The sequence below is a fragment of the Phoca vitulina genome, unplaced genomic scaffold, assembly GCF_004348235.1.
Source record: "Phoca vitulina isolate PV1807 unplaced genomic scaffold, GSC_HSeal_1.0 scaffold117, whole genome shotgun sequence".
NCBI classification, from domain to species: Eukaryota; Metazoa; Chordata; class Mammalia; order Carnivora; family Phocidae; genus Phoca; species Phoca vitulina.
Window position 1 is genome coordinate 561570 of NW_022589820.1, and position 13825 is coordinate 575394.

Genomic DNA, 13825 nt, shown 5'->3' on the forward strand with positions numbered 1-13825 from the left:
TCATATCAGTGAGGTGATATGATACATGTCTTTCTCTGTTTGACTTATTTCGAGTGAGCCCTACTATTAACTGTGGACTCTGGGTGACGAGAAGGAAATATATCAGCACTCACTAAGTTCGGAAGGTTGTGTATTCATCACCTGTGACAAATGTCCCACTCTGGTGGGGGACGTTGATAGTGGAGGAGGCTGTGCATGTGTGGGGACTGGGGGTATATGGGAAATCTCTGGGCTTTCTACTCAATTTTGCTGTGACCCTAAAACTGCTCTAAAAAAATTAAGTCTATTAAAACTTTTTTTTAAGTAAATACGAGGCTCAGTGAGCCTGGGTCACAACCTGGGGTTGGCTGAGGTGGGTGCTGGGAACAGAGCCAGCTCGTGCATGCTGTCCCCACTCCTCAGGGAGAAGCAGGCTTGCTGAGCTGAGGGCCTGGCCATCAGAGTCTGCAGAGAGCTGCCTCCAAGAATGGGGATGGCCAGGCTGTCCCTGATTGTCCCTGTGCGTGCCAACAGCTCTTTGCTGCCTCACCCAGGCTCTCTGGCACAGTCACTTCGAGTCACCAGCAGGCGCATCCTTTGCTGCAGATCAGCGGGAGATCTGACCTGAAGGTGGGGGGTGGCCAGCATGAGGAAGGTCCAGGCGGAAGTTCTCCCTTTGAAAGGCCCTGCCCCTTTCCTGCAGGATATGAGCCTTCAGGAGCTGTGGCTGGCCAGTGCCCCCTGGGCTTGCTGGGTGGGGAGCATAGGGGGAAGGATCCCTGGGCATGCAAACCCTACTAGGGTCAGGAGAGGCTGCTGTGGGCAGTGGAAGGGAGGGCACGGCTGGGCAGTGCTCAGAGGATGGTGGCCTAACTCAGGTTCTGGCCACCACCCTGGGGCTGCATGGCCTGCATGGCCGACCTTGCATGGGAGGTCATGCCCAGTCCACAGGCTGTTCCTGTCACCTGGGGAACATTCTGTTTTCTTTGCCTGTGATTCTGCAGCCACCTGGCCTCCTCCCCCAGTGTTTGCTGGGGACAGTGGGGGTGGGGGAGCAACCACTCTAAAGCAGTGATTTGCTTTCTTCTCTGGGTCAAGTATTCCTGTGCCTGGTAGTCCTGGTGCCTTTAGGCATAGACAGGACTCTGCTAGGCATAGAAACAGCCTGTTTGGGTTGGAGTTCGAGGGGTGGAGGGTATGGGGCCTCAGAGAAGCCCCTGGAGGTGGCCGAGCCCAGGAGGTGGGCTGAGCCTGCTTTCTTGGGTGGGGAGCTGGGCTCCGCTGTCTGGGTCCAGGGGCAGAGCACATGGCATATAGGGCCAGCCTGGCCTGTAGGGCGGCTGCACGTTCCCCTTCTCAGTGGAAATCCCTCTCTTTCAGCCATACATTGTGTTTGACTCGGTGTGTTTTTCTTGGCTTTAATGAACAGGATTAGTTACACTCTTTGTAATTTTTGGAATTGAAGGTATTTTTAACAAACGCAGCCAGAATCGTGGGAACATCCTGAAGTTGCTGGCGTGTCTGCAGTCTAAAATCAACCCTGTCCCACCCCCAACCTTCCTCCCTAAAGAGTCTAAGTCACTCAATGGGATGTCTATTTTTGTTCATTTAGGTTTCAGACTGAAGCATGGATAGAACTGAGGAAATTGGCACTCCCCTCCTGTTATTCCTTCTTCTTTCTCCTGCCCCTGATCTATGAAAGCAAAGTAGAAGGTAAAAAGGACCTGACTGTATGGCATGTTCCAGGCAGGGCACGTGGGTGGGCCGGTGGCCCTGCCCCTCCCAGCCAGATGCTGATGCTCCCACTCATCAGTTAACTGCATGCTCTGGCTGGGACCAAGCAAAACCAAAGTGAAATACATCAGCAATCACTAAGTTAGGAAGGTGTGTTAGTTATCTACTGCTGTGTAACAAATTGGCACACACTTAGCAGCTGAAAACAGCACAGATTTGTGATCTCACAGTTTCTGTGGGTCAGAAATTTGGGCATTAGCTAGGTCCTCTGTGTGGGGTCTCAAGGTGCCGGCTGGGGCTGTAGTCTCATCTGAAAGCTCCACTGGGTGGGATCCCCTTCTAAGTTCACTCATGTGGTTGGACATGGCAGGAAGTAGTTCCTGTCGGCTGTTGGACTGAGGCCACCCTCAGGTCCTTGGCCCAGGGGCCTCCCCAACACATCTGTTTGCTTCACCAAAGCTAGCAAGAGGGAGAGTCTGAGTCGTTTGTAATCTAAGCCCAGAGTGACATCCTCAACGTTGCCGCATTCTGTCGTTAGAAGGGAGTTACTCAAAGATCAAGGGCCGCACTGGCCACGCATTCCAGGAGGGGGGGAACAGAGGATCATCTTAGACGCTGTCTGCGGCCACAGACTGTAAAAACGGTCATGCCCTTTGCTGGTGTGTGTATTCATCTCACGGATGTGGTAAGTGGTAACCTTTTCAGAAAGTGCTTTGGCTTCTGGTCCAGAGGGGGAGCACCAAGGAGGGAGTCCTGAATCAGGACTCTCTAGCAATCCACTTTACTGCTCTGACCCTGCAGTCTCTTCCTCTTTACAATGGGGATCGTGGCAACTGCCGTGCCATTTCGTGACAGTTTTAGATTAAGTGTGTTAAGCATTAAAGAGCTGGTCAAGACAGCTGACTCAGAGCAGGCACCCAGAAATTCTTGCTAAATGAATGAATGAATGAATGAGCTTCCTGTTGACCCAGTGGGGGCAAAGCCCTGTTTGGAGGCTTTGGTGGCAAGACATACATGAGGATTCCTTCAGAATATTTGGATTCTGAAACCCACTCCAGCTCCTGGGGAATAGGGGCAGATCAGGGGCCCTAGCTTGGACTTGGGCCTTTCATGGTGGGGAATAAAGGTACCTGACGGCTGGCTCTCACTACCCACAGAAGGAATAGCCCAGATGAGAAAGGAACAGACACGTTTTTCTGGCTTCTCTTTAAAAAAAAAAAAAATTCTTATCTGATTTTGAAAGTGATGTTCCTTGGTGGCAGAACTCTAGAGGAGGGGCTAGACAGGGCGCTGGCCTAGGTGTGTCAGAACAGCAGGGTGGGGTGAGCTCTCCTGGGGCACAACAGGGGCCCACCCAGACCTGCCCGGCTGGAGCCTCAGGGGGCGGAGCTGGATGGGAGGGGGCGGGGACAGCTCCTGGATGATTCTGACTTCCACCCTGATCACAAAGCACTGCGAATGCCTCATCAGCTGCGGGTGAGGCTGTCACCTGGGGGTGGTTTTCTGTCTGCTCTCCTCCAGGTAATGTTACGTCAACACCATTTTCCAGTTGCTTGGAGTGCTCTGACCACCCCATGCCCCTTGCCACGCAAAGCTGCTGTCATCAGATTGGGGCGTGGCTTTCTCCGCCTTTTTCTCCGCATTTCTGTACTTACATATTTAATGACAATACAGTTTTGGTTTTTGGTTTTTTTTTTTTACAGAAATGGCATCCCGCCACACAGGGCATCCTGTGGCTTACCAGCTTTTTACTTGATAACATGTCTTGGTATCTTTCCGTGACTGGACATGTTGCTGAAGCACATTCTTTTCGTTGCTTTATGATGTTCCAAGCTATGGACACACTGTGTTTCATTTGCCTCCCTCTATGCATGAACATTCAGATTACACCCAGAGAGATTTTGCTCTTATAAACCACACTGCCGCGATCAGTGTTTACCTTCACACACGCACGTGAGTGTTCTTGCAGGGGAAGTCAAGAAGCAGAGCTGCTGGGACCCAGGGGATGCATATTTAAAATTTCTGTCATATTAATAATGCCATATTGCCCTGTGTCATGTCTGTATTAATCACCCTCTTACCAGCAGTGTATCTGAGTAGCATTTCTCACCATCCTTGCTCTTACTCAATATCCTCAAACTTTTTAATGTCCCATAATCTGGGGGATGACAGAGTATCTCATTGGAATCTACATTTCACTGAGTTTGGACTCTGCTGCAATACATTTATTGATCATTTGTGCTTCCTTTGTTGTATGTGAATTGTCTGTCTTTATTAGGTACTTGGTCCTCTTGTTGCCAAGGAAAGATTCTTTATGGATTCTGCTACCAACGCTTTGCCTATTATATATATTCCAAACATTTTTCTCCTGGAGCCCATCTGTTCACTCTCTTGTAACTTTGGTTTTGGTGTCTTTTGTCATAGAGAAGTCTAAGTACTTACGTGGTCCTGTTTATCAGTATCTTCATTATGGCTTCTCAAAACTATGCTTTGTGTATCCTATCCTATGTTCATAAACTGATTTTCCTGTTTTCTTATTTTTCTTCTGTGTCTCACCAGCATTGAAGTCCTGCAGACAAAGATCACCAGGGACCATCCCTACTTAACAAACACAGTTTTGTTGCTCTGTGGCAGTGAGAGAGCCTACAGGCCATGGGGATGGAGGGGCGTCTCCAAGGATGGGGGCCGGGGGTATGGAAGAGCACTTACAGGGTTGGGACATTAGGATGCCTTGGCAGGGATTAGACAGTTTGTCAGCTGAGGGGTTGCTGGAACAGCGCGTGGGTGGTCCTGTCTTTAGAACGTGTGAGTTCATGTGGAGTCACTGTTGGACAATTTTGTCCAGGGCTGTCTCAGTCTGTTTGGCCTGCTCTAACAGAATGCCACAGACTGGGTAGCTTATAAACAACAGAAATTTATTTCTTACAGTCCTGGAGGCTGGAAGTCCAAGATCAAGGCCCTGACAGGTTTGGTGTCTGGCGAGGGCCTGTTTTCTGGTTCATAGCTGGTGACATCTCATTTTATTCTCACATGGTGGAAGGGGAGAGGGAGCTCTCTGGAGTCTCCTTTATAAGGGCACTAACGCCACCATGAGGGCTTCACCCTCATGACCTAATCACCCTCCGAAGGCGCCACCCCCTAGCACCGTCACACTGGGGATTGGGATTTCCACTTATGAATGTTGACACAAGCATTCAGGCCACCGCAAAGGCTTATCTTAGAACATACGATTCAGAATGAACTGGCATGGAAAGGTGATGCCTGGCATGGCTCTGGTCTGGCATGTTTATCTGTTTTGTGAATCACGGCATGTTGCAAGCTGGGGCTTCTGTTTCAATTCTCAGTTCCCCCAAGAGCCTGGATGCCAGCAAGAATTGAGCGGTCCCTCTCCTGGTCACCGTCCTGGTCATCCTGGGACAAAGAGCAGGGTGCTCTCTTCTGGGCACGCCATCAGTCCAGACTTGCACCACTGTTCATTTGCGTGTTGAGTCAAAACGGGAGCCATTGTGGGCGCCTGGGTGGCTCAGTCGGTTAAGCGTCTGCCTTTGGCTCAGGTCATGATCTCAGGGTCCTGGGATCGAGTCCCACGTCCTGCTCTCTGCTCAGCGGGGAATCTGCCTCTCCCTATGTGCTCGCGTGCTCTCTCTCTCTCTCAAAAAAACAAAAACAAAAAACAAAAAAACAACGGGAGCCATTCTGATGCCTGCCACATCCAGCCCCCTTGTTTCTCTTGTTGGATCGTTTTGGGGGGCTGGCAGCCGCACGGCAGCGTTCCAGAACCTGGCTCAGACACCTGGCAACAGCTACATGGATTAACACCAAGACAGGGGTTTTTACTGATGCATGAAACATGTCTCCGGTGTTCCGTGATGGATTTGGATCTTTTTAAGATGACCCTTTGATCTGGATATAGTTTGTTCAGCTTTGTTCGAGTTCGAAGAATTCGTTCTGTCCCTGGTGACGGTCAAGGATCAGGGTCCTGGGAGCACCATTACTAAAGAACAGGGGTGTCCGCTAGCAATGTCCTACCTGAATCAACAGAGAGGGAGAAGGGGAAATGGCCAAGAAAAAGAACAGAAACGCAGGCGCCTGGGTGGCTCAGTTGTTAAGCGTCTGCCTTTAGCTCAGGTCATGATCCCGGGGTCCTGGGATCGAGCCCCGCATCAGGCTCCCTGCTCGGCAGGAAGTCTGCTTCTCCCTCTCCCACTCCCCCTGCTTGTGTTCCCTCTCTCGCTGTGTCTCTCTCTGTCAAATAAATAAAATCTTTAAAAAAAAAAGAACAGAAACGCACAGAGAAGCCCATGGCAGGGGGTGGGAGCGTTCTTCATGTCATCCTCTGCTCATGGACCCCATGGACAGTTTTTTATGACATCTCTTCCATAGGGTCAATTCCTGACCTTAATGTACAACGGGATCCTCAAAGTGAATGTAAGTAACAAGCAGAAACCCCTGTCAACAGCGAGGCTAAGTGGCCTGGATTCATTTATTATAAATCCTCACTTTATCAGCACAGAGAATCCCCAAGTGAAGCATTGCACAACTAGTGAGTCATTTAGGCATTATCCAGAAAGAAGGAAATCTCTAGGTCTTTGATTTATTCCCTTAAATGAAATAGCCGCAATTGACAAGCATACCTAAGCCCAGATGCAAAATATTTTTGTAGACAGTTGTTATGTCAACCTTTGGGCACGAATAGGAATATTTTTTAACCTGGAAGGTACACAATGATTGAAATATACACGATGTACTCATTTTTCACCTAGGCGTGCCAAAATTCTCTTTTGATTGGACGTTTTTTCCTTCTTCTTTCACCCTGAACTTAGTAAACAACAGAACTCTGACAATAGATTTGAATAAATTTAAATTTAGAGGGTGACAAACAGATCAAATTGTTCCTAGTATCCTTGTTTTAATGAAATGAAGGAACGGGTCTTTGTTTTAGGCAGTGGCCTTTCCAGGAAATACAATTATAGTTTAGGCAAAAAAAAAAAAGACGTTCATTTTTTTGCTCTGGATTTGAGAATGACAATGTCAAAAAGAGTTGTCAGAGGGGCGCCTGGGTGGCTCAGTCATTAAGCGGCTGCCTTCAGCTCAGGTCATGATCCCGGGGTCCTGGGATCGAGCCCCTCATCGGGCTTGCTGCTCGGCGGGAAGCCTGCTTTTCCCTCTCCCACTCCCCCTGCTTGTGTTCCCTCTCTCGCTGTGTCTCTCTCTGTCAGATAAATAAATAAAATCTTAAAAAAAAAAAAAAGTGTTGTCAGAGAATACATATTTGCTTAAAGCAAGAAATTGTAATACATAATATTTTAAAAACACAGCAATAAATGATAATGTTACAGGGATCTTTAAGCTTTATTTATTTATTTATTTATTTAAGATTGTATTTATTTATTTGACAGAGAGACACAGTGAGAGAGTGAACACAAGCAGGGGGAGTGGGAGAGGGAGAAGCAGGCTTCCCGCCTAGCGGTGAGCCCATGTGGAACTCGATCCCAGGACCCTGGGATCATGACCTGAGCCAAAGGCAGACACTTAATGACTGAGCCACCCAGGCACTCCTAAGCTTTTTAAAAAAACAAAAAGACCTTTAAAAATTTAATATGATGTTAAGGCACAGAGAGATAACATAATATTTTGGTATATTTCTCACACACACACACCTGTTCTCCTAAGGCCTCCTCACACCTCCACCAGTGCTGACACTGTTTAAGGCATGGTCTTCTGAGAGGAACCCATCCCAGAAAGGTGCCCGGCCTCCCCACCTTGCCCCAGCCTCCCCTTTGAATCCTGGTGCCCCTCACTGTGTCCAGGGCCAAGGTCCCCACTTGCTCTGGGTGCCACGTCAATCCCCACCCGCCCCCCCACTCTCTGTGGCCCAAATCTGCTTCCTTCAGTCTCTTGCTATCATGTTAGTGAGGGTTAAGGATGGAGGATAAAGCTGGCTATGTTAAAACCTGAAGTTTCAGTTGTTTCTTCTACTAGTTGAACAGTTTTATTGTGTCTCTGGAGCGCTTCAGTTTGTAATTCATTTTTCTGTAGGATATATGACTCAAATCTTTATTTTTTCCAAATGGCTAGCTAGTTGTCCCAATTTTGTTGACTAGTGTGACCATTTTTATGCTCATATGAATAACACTTCAGAGAATCTCAAGCACGGGTTTATCTTTGTTCACATGAGCACATTTTCTGGGCTTAAAGTTCCTGAACTGGAATTACAGGGTCAAAGGCATGAGTCTTTGGAGGTTCCTGGGCATGCCAACTACTTCCAAAAAGACTATACCCATGCGGGAGGAGAGGGTCCATCCTTAGGTATTCTAATTTTTAAAAAAGTTTCTAATGTTTAAATTTAGATATCTGTAAAAATCTGTGAGAGGCCACTTCACACCCATTAGGATGGCAATAATAACAAGTGTTGATAAGAATATGGAGAAATTGGAACCCTGTACTTTGCTGGTGGGAATGTAAAATGGTGTAGCCGCTGTGGAGAACAACATGGCGGTTCCTTAAAAAGTTAAACATAAAGTTGCCATTTGATCAAGCAATCTTACTTCTGAGTATTCACACAAAGGAATTGAAAGGAAGGACTGGGACAGATACTTGTACACCCATGTTCATAGCAACATTATTCTCAATCGCCAAAAGGCAGAAACAACCCAAATGTCCACTGACAGATGAATGGATAAGCCAAATATATATCCATACAATGGAATGTTATTTAGCCTTAGAACAAAGGAAGTCCTGACATGCTACCAGGTGGATGAACTTTGAGGACACTATGCTAAGTGAAATAAGCCAGTCCCAAAGGACCAATACTGTATGATTCCAATTGCATGAGGTCCCTGGAGTGGTCAAATTCATAGAGACAGAAAGTGGAATGGTGGGTGCCAGGAGCTGGGAGGAAGGTGGGGGGGAGGATGTTGTTTAACAGGGACAGAGTTTCGGTTTTACCAGATGGAAAGGGTTCTGGAGATGGGTGATGGGGGAATGGGTGCACAACAATGTGAGTGTATTTAATGCCACTGAACTAGATACTTAAAAATGGCTAAGACTGGGTGGCTTAGTCGTTAAGCATCTGCCTTCAGCTTAGGTCATGATCCCAGGGTGCTGGGATCGAGCCCTGCATCGGGCTCCCTGCTCAGCGGGAAGCCTGCTTCTCCCTCTCCCAATCACCCTGCTTGTGTTCCCTCTCTCACTGTGTCTCTCTCTATCAAATAAATAAATAAAATCTTTAAAAAAAAAATGGCTCGGGCGCCTGGGTGGCTCAGTTGGTTAAGCGACTGCCTTCGGCTCAGGTCATGATCCCGGAGTCCCGGGATCGAGTCCCGCATCGGGCTCCCTGCTCAGCGAGGAGCCTGCTTCTCCCTCTGACCCTCCCCCACTCATGTACTCTCTCTCTCTCTCTCTCTCATTCTCGCTCTCTCAAATAAATAAATAAATCTTTAAAAAAAATTTTTTTTAAATGGCTAAGATTGTAAATCTTCTGTATATTTTACCACAGTAAAAAAAAAAAATCAGGGAGAGGAACCTTTCTTTCAACGTCGATCAACCAACTCTATTTCCTTTTTTATGAGTTTTCTCTTCATGTTCACTTATGCCTAAGTTCCCAGTTATCTGGATGAGTGGAGGGGTCATCTCAGCAATCCTGAGCAGTGGCCTGACCGGGCCTTCTTCAGGTCCCTGTGCGGGGTCCCAGGAGGTCAGTGGAGGAGTGAAAGGGAGGATTGTGCAGGAATTGAAGGGGCTGCTAGGCAGTGTCGGGAGGGAGGAGCCCTCTGGAGGAAGCGGGCTTCCTCAGGCCCAGTGTCACAATCCAGTGGGCTGGAGGCAGGATGCGAAGGAGAAGCCCTTCTCTGAGAGGGGCCCTGGCCCCCAGAAGGTGTTCATAGGACCCAGGTGTCTGTCCTCTGAGGGTCAAGCTGCCCCTCTCTAGGCCCCAGCTGGACTGAATGCCCAGCAAGGTGCTCTTGGGTCTTCCTCCCTGTGTTCTGAGATCTGGGCCATCTGGAGTCTTACCACCTGGACAACTAATTTCTAAGACAGGTGTGGGTCCCCTGTGCATCACAAAACCTTGGAGAGGGTTTCTAGAAAGTACATGCACTTTCTCCATACATATCCCCATCTCTAGTACCTGTTGGCCCTGGGGACCCAGCGCCCTAATCAGGCCCCAGCTCATTTCTGGTCAGGCCCTGCCACCAGGGGGCAATGTAGCCTATAGGGAGCTACTGTCCCCAGAGCTGCTGGTTCCAGTCCAGGACAAGCCCCGTTGGGCAGACCATCCCCAAGGCCCTGGCAGACACTTTTAGCTCAGATCTAGAAGCGGTTGTCTAAGCAACTGGGGACCTCTGAGGTGTCTGCTAATGGGGAGACAGCCAGAGTAGGCCAAGGCACAAGTGGGGTCTATTCCTGGGGTACCAGGCTGGTTCGGCATTCAAAAAGCAATCAAAGTATCCTACCATATTGACGTGCTGAAGAAAAAAACTCACATGATCCTATCAACTGATCAGAAAAAGTATTTGAAAAAATTTAACTCTCATTAATGATAAAAATTCTAAAAATAGGAAAAAACGGGGAACTTCCTCAGCTTGATAAAGAGCATCTATGAAATACCTACAGTTAACATTAAGACTAAACGTTCTTCCTCCAAGGTCAGGAATAAAGCAAGGATGTCTGCCCTCACCAATCTTATTCAACATAGTGCCAGAAGTTCTGGCCAGTGCAATAAGGCAAGAAAAGAAAATAAAAGTCACTAATATAGGAAAGAAATAAATAAAAGTGCCCCGATTTGCAAATGACATAATTGTCTATAGGGAAATTCCTAAGGAATCTACCAAAAACCCCTCCAAGAACTAATAAGTGAATTTACCAAGGTCACCCAACATAAACAACCAAAAAATTAATTATATTTCTATATGCTGGCAATAAATACATAAACGCTGAAATTAAAATACTATACCATTTCAAATGCTCAAAAAGTGAAAACTAGATGTAAATCTAATAAAACATAGACAGAATTTGGACACAGAAGTGCACAACACTGAGAGAAAAAGGAACCAAACTGTTGGTATGCACAACAACCTGGACAATCTCCAGAGAATTATGCCTAGTGAAAAACCCAATCCTGAAAAGTCACATACTAGATCATTTCATTTCCATTGCTATGACATTGTTGAAATGGCAAAATCACAAGAATGGAGAATGGATTCCTGGTTGCCAGGAGTTAGGGGCAGAAGGAGGGTAGGTGCGGGTATAAAAGGGCCACAGGAGGGAGCCTATGGTGACAGAGATGTCCTGTGACCTGACCATGATGTATCCAGGCTATGAGGTACTACAGTTTTGCAAGATATTACCATTGGGAGGAACTGGGAGAAGGGGGCAAGGGATCTCTCTGCATTATTTCTTACAACTCAATGTGAATCTATGATTATGTCAAAAAAATAAAATGTTCAATTAAAATGTTTTTTTAAGTACAGAACAGGTAATAATGTGTAATTTGGATCATGCAGAACAAATCCCAAGCATGCAGACTGTAAGGCTGGGGTTTGCTTAACTGCATGCCCAGCAATAAACTAGTATGAAAATTAGAATCTGGGGGCTCCCTTCGGAGACCCCATCAGGAGCTCTAGCACAGAACCCAGATGTTGTATTTTTAAAGCTTTTAAGCCTCACTTTGGGGAGCGGGCCATAGGTTTGTATTCCTTTGTGCTTAGTCCTTGTTCCTCTTTCCCTGTCACCACCCCACTGTTGTGCCCTCAGGGCTCTGCTCTCTGCCTCCTCCTTGCTGTGACCTCCATGCCCCTACAAATCTTGCATCTCCTCCTCCCTCAGGTTCCCCTCAACGAGAACGGGCCTGGCTTCTCCTTGGGGCCCCCAGCACCCTAAGCAATGGCATGGCACATGGGTTCCCCACAGAGGCTCCTCATCTTGCACCAGGGGGTAGGCAGTGAATCTCCCTCTCCCTGTGACAAGGACATCCTAGTCAAGGAACCCGTTTATCTTCTGCCCTCTATTCAGGCCAGGCTCCCTCTTGGGTCATACTTGCTAAAGAGATGGGTTGCAGCATAGCCCTGCATGTTTTCACACGTCTGGGGAGGCGGCTGGCCTTCAGCCACAGGAACCTGTTGAGGAGGCTGGAAGGTGCCTCTTTGCATCCCAGTCCTGCACGCACTGCAGCCAGCTCGCCTATCTGGGCTCCCCCCCACCATGGCTGTGCTGGAATCACAGCCACACCCTGTGCAGAGTGACCCTGCCTGCCACCTGCCCGTGGAGCTGGGTGGGCTGGGCAGACCGGCGTCTGGCAGGAGACTGGAGGAACGGAGTGCCATGGCTACAGAGCTCTTGAGTCTGCAGTTGGCTTGTCAATTTGTGGTCACAGCCAGCGTGTGTGGAAACCACAGCAGGACTGGCTTCTGTGGAGCCAGCTGCTGGGGTTGCTTCATGCTGTGTCCTCACTCTGCGTCTCACTATCCATCCCTGCCCTGCCCTGCCCTTCTCCAGGCTCGTGGCTCCCCCTCCCACCCCTGCTCTCTCTCTCACGGGTCCTTCAGCCTCAGCCATCTACAGCCTCCCAGCACGAGACATCACCCTGCCTCCCAGGGATATAGGGAGCTGTTGCCACAACCATCTTATTCCCCCTAAAACCTTGGTCTGCTCATGCCACCCCCTCTCGCCATGTTACAGCCCTGGGCGCTTGACCCCCTTGGCCCAGGCCCCACACACCGCTCTGGCGCCTCCAGCCCCACTGGCCCTGGTCTCAGCAGCTGCTTCTCAAACCTCCACTCTTCCAGGCTCAAGTGCCGAATCCCGAGTCCTTCCCCGAGCGCTCTGCTATCTCTGAGACAGGGTTTGCTGGGCTTCTGGGACTTGTGGTTGTTGTAGGTTGCTCGATGGTGTATCTTACCCCCAGAACTGAAGCCTTTAAGGTCAGAGGCAGGGTGGATGTGCTGGGTTGGGGTTTGGGAGCCCTGCCCTCAGCCCCTGGGCCACAGGCTCTCCTCCCTCCCAGCTCCCCAGAACTGCCTATCTCTAGGCCTCCCAGGAGTGGCCCACACATTGATTTTGTCTCTGTGCCCTCTGGGTTCTCTGTGGCCTCCTTTGCCAGCTTGTCTTCATCTGGCCACCCTCTGCTCACAGGGAGGCAGGGACCGGCTTGCAGAAAGAGGAAGCACCAGGTGCTGAAAGTGGTCAGTGTTACTCCATTGTGGAGGTGGGGTGGGGGGGGTGTCACGGGTCTCCGTGGCAGTATGTGACATCAGATGGGGTCCTGTTTCCCTGGGTTAGGGGAAGATCCCACTGTCACATGCCTTGCATGTGCTCCCCTCCCCTCCCCCGCTTCTCCAGACGCCGGAGGTGATGGTGCAGATGCAGCTCAGATTCTGATGGGACCCCCTTGCCCTGTCACAGGGGCTGTTCCTGCTTAATCACACGTTTCCAACTGAGCACAGCCCACCATGTGCACCTGGAAGCTTGTTGCCAGTCAGTGCTGTCCGGCGACGCCAAACCACAGCCCGGTCCTTAATCAAGTGCAATGTTTTTAGAGCCCGAGGCGCTGAGTCTTCACGGGTCAGGGTGGGAAACTGATCCTGCTGTGCTGCGCGCAAGGGACCAGGGGACCTGCGCCTGGGGCAGGGCGGCCTCTGCCAAGCAGCGTGGAGCTGAGCTCTGGCCAGAGAGTCTCATCCCTGATCCCTCCCTGAGCCTGGGGTCCTGTAGGGTCAGGTCAGCTTCTTCCTGAGCTGTACCTATGTGTGGAGGGGCTGACTGTCTCCTGTGAACGACCTCAGATGGCGTGAGAGATCCACAGGGCCACAGCCTCCCCTCTGAGTGGCCAGACACCCCTGGTGGCCATAGTCTCTCTCTGGGGTGTTCCAGAATGTGCAGAAAAGGAAAGTACGATGAGCTCCTTAACCCTCCACCTCATTTACCAGCTGTTTCTGTTTTGTCTCATTTTCTTTCTCACTTTCTATATAAATATGCATGACCCCCTCACTGCCACACTGCTGGGCTGAGTGTTATTCCTGGACAACTGGGGGGTCTGGCCTTTTAGCCCTAAAACTATGGCATATTTCACTTAAGAGCAAGAACACTCAGCTCAAATATTCCCCCCCCCCATTTC